Genomic DNA, 8,476 nt, shown 5'->3' on the forward strand with positions numbered 1-8,476 from the left:
TAAACACAGACTCGAAACTTAGATTGATGGTTATGTTAAAATTGTTGGAAATTGAGGTTAGAAATTCTCTGTAGTTCAGTATATCAATCAATACAATGAAAATACATGCCATATCAGCATTAAGACATATTTTTCCAGTGACACTTTACAACTAGGTTCCATTCGTTAACTATCCTCTGCACTCTAAAAACTTTTACTATGATTTACTCAATTTTTTTGGTAAAACAGTTTTACACTTAAAAATATTGATTACATTTAATAAAGGCAATGAAATGAATTACATATGCCATTATGAACTGAGTAAATGTAAGTAAAAATATGAAGTAGATCTGAATAACTATTTGGTACACAAATATACTGTTGTATACTGTTTTAACATGTGTACAACACTTCCTACATTTAAATTTATATAACAAAAATATTAGAAGTAAAAACTAAAAATTTTAAAAAGTAATTCAAGTGTAGCTAATCAACCGGTCTGTTATCCGCTGGTTCTCGTGCCTGAGATGGACTCGCGCTCTGCGGGGGAACTTCGGATCGCCGTTCTTCTGCGTTTCACTATAGCGAAAGATGCTACGACGCGACTGACTCCATAAGCTGCCAATAAACAAACAGTGCACAGTACTGAGGATATTTTATCATCTAAATTAATTATATTCATTATCTTTAGGAATAAAATCGTGTTTTATGCAAGGCATTAGGCATTTCAATCAGCGAAAAGACAGACGTGACACTCGTTTGGTGACTCATTGCGTCCCAGTAGGCTAGGCTATGTTGTTTTGCATTAAATAAAATTTAAAGCACAGTAAGGATTTTAAAGATAAAATAAAACATACACACAACTAAATTTCAGAGGAAATGCACCAATTCTGCGATGCTAAGAAAAGAGAAAGTTCTGGAGACTGAAGAGAATTCTGTCACGCTTCAAAGAGAGAGAGAACCCAGGCGCAGAATGAACAGAGAGCAAACAGTTTATTACGGACAGTTTGTACAGATGAGGTGCACCACATACTCAAAACACCACGTTTAACCGGCGGGCGACCAGGACATAAACAACGGAGAGGATGAGTGGCGTGAATAATGCTGAGTGAAAGCCAAACAGGAACCAGAATGAAAATAACTCCAAACGATCTCCAGACGTTGTCAATTTCTGTGGAAACTTATACACACATGGAACCCAGACAACACACCAAAACGAACCAGCAAAGACAAGGGGAAAAGAAGCACAATATAAAGGGACTAGAGAACATAAGGATCAGGTGAGCACAATTAATGAAAGGGACCAAAGCACATGAGGATCAGGTGAGCACAATTAGTGAAATGAGGGCAAGATGAGAACTAAACAAGGGGGCGTGGTAACAGAAAACAAGGAGGCAGGACAAGAGGAGCACATGGCAAACACAAACAAAGACAGAGCCATGTGCTCAGACACAAAACCAACAAGGAAACATTAAACAATGACAAAACAGACAAGACAGTAAGAGCAAGATCCTGACAAATTCAAAGAGCCCGCGCTCACTCAACCATTGAGTTGTCGTCACGTCAGAGGGTGGGGGGAGGGGTGCTTTGTTTTAATTGAGTAAACTTACTCAATTTCTTAAGAGTGTGTTAAATATATTAATAATATTGATTTGAATTAAAGGACTATTTTTGTTTCTTGAAACAGATCAGTTTAATTCTCCATTCTCAAATATTTTGATAGAAATTTCACAAATATATTAAGTGTATTAAATAAATAAATAAATAAATAAATAAATAAATAAATAAATAATTGGTTAGTCAAATACTAAATTATTTTAGTGAAAAAAACTTTAATAGAACTGTAAATTTTAGATAAAATTAACTGTTGGATTTTTAGTCAATTATTTTGGTATGTATAACTCAAACAATCAAGTAGGCCTAAATGATATTCAGAGATTTTATTAAGTTAATAAAGTTAAATTTTACTGTAATATTTACTTAGCCACAGAATTAGGTGGAACAATCAAATAAACATTCCAGTTCACCTCAGCACCATCTTTAACAGTTTTAGACCAAATTTTAAATTCAAAAACAACCTCACAATATGCAGGTAAAAGGGCAACCCAACACTGCTTTTTTCCACATGTGAAGAGAATGTTTACATAGGATTTTTAAACAAGAGGTCAAAGTTTGGTTGGTTAACATGTTCCCCTTAGTCCCTGCTGGTATTTACCGGAACTACATGGGGCCAAAAAACATTTTTCTCCATTGAAACCTATTCAAAAACATGTAGTTATTCTAAATAGCCTATACATTTTTGATCTGCTAGCCAAACAACTGCCACTGTGGTTAACTGAAATGCTAAGGGATAGATTTCTCCAGGTATAGACCACAAACAGACCCAAACCCAAAATGACTGCAAATTGTGTGGATTTCCAATCTACTTGAATGGTTAAAGACAAAAAAATCCAAAACTGTTGGTCAAGACAATTATGTTGAAGAAACATTTCAAATCACAACTAAAACCCAACAACAATGTGAAATAAAATGTGTTTTTTTAGCTTAAAGGATTACTTCACCCCAAAAAAGGTCTTTTCCTGGGCCTTGAAAGTTGCAATGACGCTGCTGCCGATGGCTGGTTCAGAAACCTCTCTGATTTCATCCAAAAAAATCTTAATTTGTGTTCCAAAGATGAACGAAGGTCTCATGGGTTTGGAACGACGTGAGAGTAAGTAATTAATGACAGAATTTTAATTTTTGGGTGAACTAACCCTTTTAATCATACAATAAAAAAATGTCAGGCCAGCTAATTGTGCATTCCACAGTTAACAAGCAATTGATCGTCTCTTTTAGCTACAGGGCGAGAGTCCTGAGTAAAGAGTGCTGCAAGTATGATGTATTTTTGTATGTCAAAACCTGGAAACAAGTTAGCATTTAGTACTTCAGGTTCCATCGTCCCAAAGTCAATGTTTTTTTTATTTTATTTTTTTTTATTTAATGGGATTATTGTTAAAAGTCTGAAATAAGGTCTGTGGTGAACACATACCCCGTGATTTTTTTAAAGCTTTAATGTATCTTGAAAAAGGCATTTGCTCACAAGTTGCTATGGTAACTACAGATGTTGTTGGGGACATTAATCACAAATCATCCACGCATTAGCCCGCTTTTTTCATTTGTGAAAATTATCTTGGACAAATTGTGTAATGTGCATCATAAACTTTTGTTGATCACAGAGCTTTTTCTTCTTTTTTGTGTGCAAAAAAAATAGTTTTTTGTCAAGGGAACCAGTGTGATGCAAATTCTGGGTTGGCCTACAAAAATACATCATAACTGCAGCACTCTATTCAGCATTTACAATTTCTTTAATTTACATCCACCTTATTTTAACGTGCATGGGGCGCTATTTTTAACTAGAATGTGCAAGGCTTCTGGTGCAGTTGCTTCACACACATAGTTACAGCTAGGTATTTTGGCTGTACATAAAAAGCTTGTTTTGTGTGTATCATCCTCAAACTTAAACCAGAACTTGTTAAAATGGTTATTTTTATTTCAATTATTTTGAATTTTCCGTGAAAAAAGCTTGCTGAAAATACGGTTATGTTGCTTGATGTTGCAATCTGGTATTTGTTATTATATTATTTTAATTTATTAATGTTGCGAGCAGGACGAGCACAAATAGTTTTAGTATTTACTGCACTTTCTTCATTTTCTAGTAATTTACCAATAGCAAAATTTTCTAGGTATAGGGCTGCATTTGGATATGATTGGACAGTTTCAGCAAATATCCCAGCATGATTTAATGCTAAACTGTGAAAGTTAAAGAAAAAGTTTACTGAAAGGAAAAAATAGTAGGCTAAAGTCCCCCTGTAGTCAATAATTGTATCCCTTAAAATTCATCTTTGATCACCAAAATTACATATTTAAACGTTACATATTTAAAATTTCTTCATGCCTTAAAATAGTTTGAATGTCACTCTACACCCTTGCCTCATTTAGTATGCGCGATTCTATCAATATGCAAATTAGCCCCACCCCCATTCACATCAGCTCAGAGATCCACTGGATTGGGTGCTTCTCAAACGAAGGCTGCATCCTACCAAGACTGCGTCCTTCCTAGTCCAGTCCTTCTGAGACTTGTAGGCCAGTGTCCTCCTCAGCAATTAAATGCTAGTATGAGACGGTCTAGAAGAGCGCATGGCTACGTCACACATGTTCTGAAAAATACTATTAAAACTTAATTTTGAAAAAATACTTTGTATTACAAATCTTTATATTAACTGGCTTTTTATTAATGTAATACACTGAATAACAGCCGTCTGCAGTCTCCCAGTGGTTTACATTATTGTCAGTTTAGTGTTAGTGATTAATTTACTGCAAAACAAAAGATAACATATATGCTTTCATGTACGAAAACATTTAGTCTTACATTTCTTAATAAACTCACACAAGCTACAGTTCCGACTCATCAGTTTATTTTCGTGAATTGGAATGTGTGCAAAGGATTGTGGGTGATTTAAGGCTGCGAAGGATAGATCTGATGCATCCTTCAAAACAGGCCGAACGAAGGACGCGAAACGAAGGCTGCCTTCCAAGGATCTTTCAAAGTGAGATGGCCTTCAGTGACATTTGAAACGTGGCAGCCTTTGTAGGATGTAGCCTTCTGTTTGAGAGACACCCACCGACGATCACACGTTGATGTGATTGGTTACAAGATAGTTTCTGACGTCAGAAACATCAGCGATCTCAAACCCCATTTTTGCATTCGGAGTAGACATTGATTGTTACTGGAGTGTTGTTGGAATTGTTGTAATAGTTTTCCATATTTGCTTTGTGAGGTTTGATTTGAGTCAACAACCAATTTAGTGTAGCCTATCTGCTCTTTACAAATTCTTCTACTTATTATGCCTGTTAAGTTTGTGTTTACGATAATACACAATCGCTGAAGAATATTCAAATGTTGTATAGTCCAACATTTAAATATTGTATATTTAAATATAGTATATCGTGTCCTCTGATTTCTTATTGGTTATAAATTCAAGTAAAACAGCGAAATATCACTCCCTCTCTTTATATCCCTCAATACTATCTTGAATCATAGATATTTGTATACCCTAATAACTTAATCTCCTGTAGGGGGCGTAAAGGCTCCATTCATGAAATCCATGTTTTTCAACCCAAACCCAAGAGTGCATCATTCACAAATGGCCTATACGTTTGAATCATAAGATAATTCCTGAGTGAATAAATGTTGTAATCTGCAGTGAGAACAAAATGCAAGGTGTTGAAAACATCTTCAACTGGGAGTTCACAGTGATGAAATTAGATGCAATAACAATAGCATTAGCATAAATGTAATCCATCTTTTATGACAAAGGTAGAACAATTTCTTTGACTTGCATCAGGGAGATTCCAATGTGTTGCATCCTCTAAAAATAACATGAATTACCTTTGAGGACAGAGTTGTATTTTCTTTAGTCTGCACTTGTAGACCAAACCATTTTTTTTTTTTTAATGCACACCATTTCATTGGCCTCTGCTTATGAAATGGTATTAATTAGCATTGGAAGATATAACTAAATGTGAATGAATGGTGTTCTTCTGGGACAATATGACTCATAAAGGCTTAGCGTAGCTGTTGCAACCCACATTTGACTAGTTCTGCATGCATATTTGTGTTTATGAACCAGCATAAATGCGAGGAAATAAAGATATCCCTCTTATAACTTCAATAGGCCTATGAACTAGTCTGTTTCTGACATTTGAAGGTCAACGCTCAAGCTCCACTGTACAAGGCCAATTCGTTTAGTCTCAGTTCTAAGAGAGGAGGGGTAGAGGTAAAAGAAAAAGGAACTGGAGACTCAATCTCAAGCCTGTTAGTACTGCAGAAGCAGGGGTTTGCCATAGGGCTATTACACGTAAAGATCAAACAAGCGCTGTATCGCGCTCATACTTATTATTGAATAAATTGAGTTAAATCTAATGCTCAAGGTTTTTTAAGATGTGAGAGATTTGTTTTCTGCTGAAGGCCATGTTCAGGGGCATTGAATGATGGTTTTGGTTGATAATTGATGTATTACTGTTATGGGAATTTAGAGTGAAGCTGCTGTTTTGTGAAGCATAAAAACAGAAAGGCCTGCAGAAAGAGATTAATGTAATTCAAGAAGTTGTGGTGTCATGTAGTCTGGAGGCTTTCACTTCTCTCTTTTCTGTAACTCAGACTGGACTATAGATAATACATGAAATTTGAGATCCTTTGCTACTGTTATCTCTGTGAAAATGAGTGGTGTGTCATGCAGTGCACAAACTGTTGGCCTGTGTATAGGACCTTTTTTTTTCACCAGCTTCCTGCTATTTATGTTCATAGCATCTGTGCCACACAAATCACCTGGGTTTTGAGCTAGGAGAGGGTGTAGGAATCATTCAGTGGAGACTCAACAGCAGATTTTAGGACTATGCAATAGTATAAGAAGCTCCACTTTACAAAAAACGAAAAAAATAAATAAAAAATAAAAAAAGGGCTTTTCTCCCTGATATAACCCTATTTTTGACTTGAATAAAATCAATTAATTTAGATTTTACTGCATGAAGCACATTTTTTGGTTAATACTTTTTATTATTTTTTCAATTCATGCTACAAGAAGAGGTGTAAGAGGCATTTATTTATTTACTACCTATTTTAGGATTATGTGTGAATAATCTATTTATTATTATTTAACAATCCAAAGCATTGGGAAAATTGTGGTAAGATAAGCCATTTTCTTGAAGAATGAAAAAGTAAAAACTGGAGAAAAAAATATATTTTGTAATTTTCTTTTCTTATAAACTGAAGAAAAAAAACATCAAAAACACTGCCATGGAATTATGGAAAATCTACTCGTTCCATTTGAAATGTAGGGTTTCTAGAGCCCCACACATGAAATGCGGGAAAAAAATTATGTGAAATGATATATTTTGATGTGGGCAAATTTACTTTGACAAGCAAATCTTTTCAGCATAAAACTTAGTTTCCTCTTACAGACAGCTTTATATGACTCACTTAATGACATTTTGAATAAACAAAAAGCCATGCGTGATTTTATAGATTTTATAGAAACCCCTGCTGGCCTGTTCAATGAGATGTGTCTGTAGAGGCCACATACCTCACTCTTTACAAACTGATTGATTGAAATGAAAGAAGCACTGCAGGTGAGTCTCTGAGCAGTAGCAGTAATGCAAGTGATGTTTAGGCAATTAACAAACAATTCATGCTGACTTTACCTCTCTTTCTATCTGCCTGTGAATGCACAACATGAACACATAAACAAGCAAGCATACAGTCTTCCCAATTATCTGTTGTAAGAACAGTGTAACTGTGTCAGAGCGTCAGCCTGCAGGACATGCTCACAGCGACGTAGCTATTTAAAATCTTCATGCATCTGCAAGCAAATTCAAATCATTTCACTCATGCTCAAAAATCACCATTCAGATCGCCTACACTGTGTATTGTGACTGTGAGATGCAAGGCACACAGGTAAATGAGAGCAGGCCAAGTCAAGTTGCATTTTCCACATCACTGTAATTTCAGTTTTTGTGTTGTATACTTGTCACTCAAATACAATTTTATTCATTTGTTCTGAAGAGCTAGTACAAGTGAAAGCAGTGTGAGGTTTCTCATTACCTTCTCGTATGAAGTATTCACACAATGCACTCTTGATAAATAGGAAACTGATTAGAGGATATATAAATGTGAGGAAACATTTGAGAAGCTAAAGCTAAGCTACTCAAATGCTTTCACACATTCACTAGTATAGTGAACATTAATACCTTTTGTTATTGAAGCAAAATGAGGGACAGTACAACTTGTTACCCTTCCATCTGTGCTCATGTAATTTGTGCCAGCTTCTCCATTTGTGGATTAATCTGTCGATTAATAAGTCCAGGTTTTTCACCTTCTCTTGTGCTTCATTTCCTTTGATAAATGGTTAATCCACATCCTGCAAGAACTTCTTGTAGGTCACAGAGATGCTTCTTCCAGGAGGTGTCTTTGAGGTACTTTGTGGCATGAAGTAAAATGTCCAACCATGTGAGCAGACAACTGTTGTCTTAACCTGAAACAATGCCCGTTTAATAACCATCACAACCATCAAAAAGTATTCATATTTTACTTAAATTAGCTGCTGAATACACTTCTTCACCATCTACACTTAATCATATACTGTACTCATATTAGTGTACCAACCATTCAAAGCCACATAGAGAACTTGTAGTCTGACATTAATTGTAACATGAATAATTCCATCTCATTGATTTGGTCTACTTGGTCTAAATTCCTTAATTCTACAATACCATAGATCTCTAGTCAAAAACCCAAAAAACATTGTGTCCTGCATGACAGTTGTGGTCTTGATTGATAGAACAAGTGTGGTCTTGACTTGCTTAGGATTATGTCTCCTCAATCACATGATATTGGAAAACATAACAGTTTTAAAGTCATCTTACTGCTAATCTTCCATCCTTGCATACATCTCCAAAAGAA

Source organism: Abramis brama, assembly GCF_963993115.1.
Source record: "Abramis brama genome assembly, chromosome: 7".
Classification (NCBI taxonomy): Eukaryota; Metazoa; Chordata; class Actinopteri; order Cypriniformes; family Leuciscidae; genus Abramis; species Abramis brama.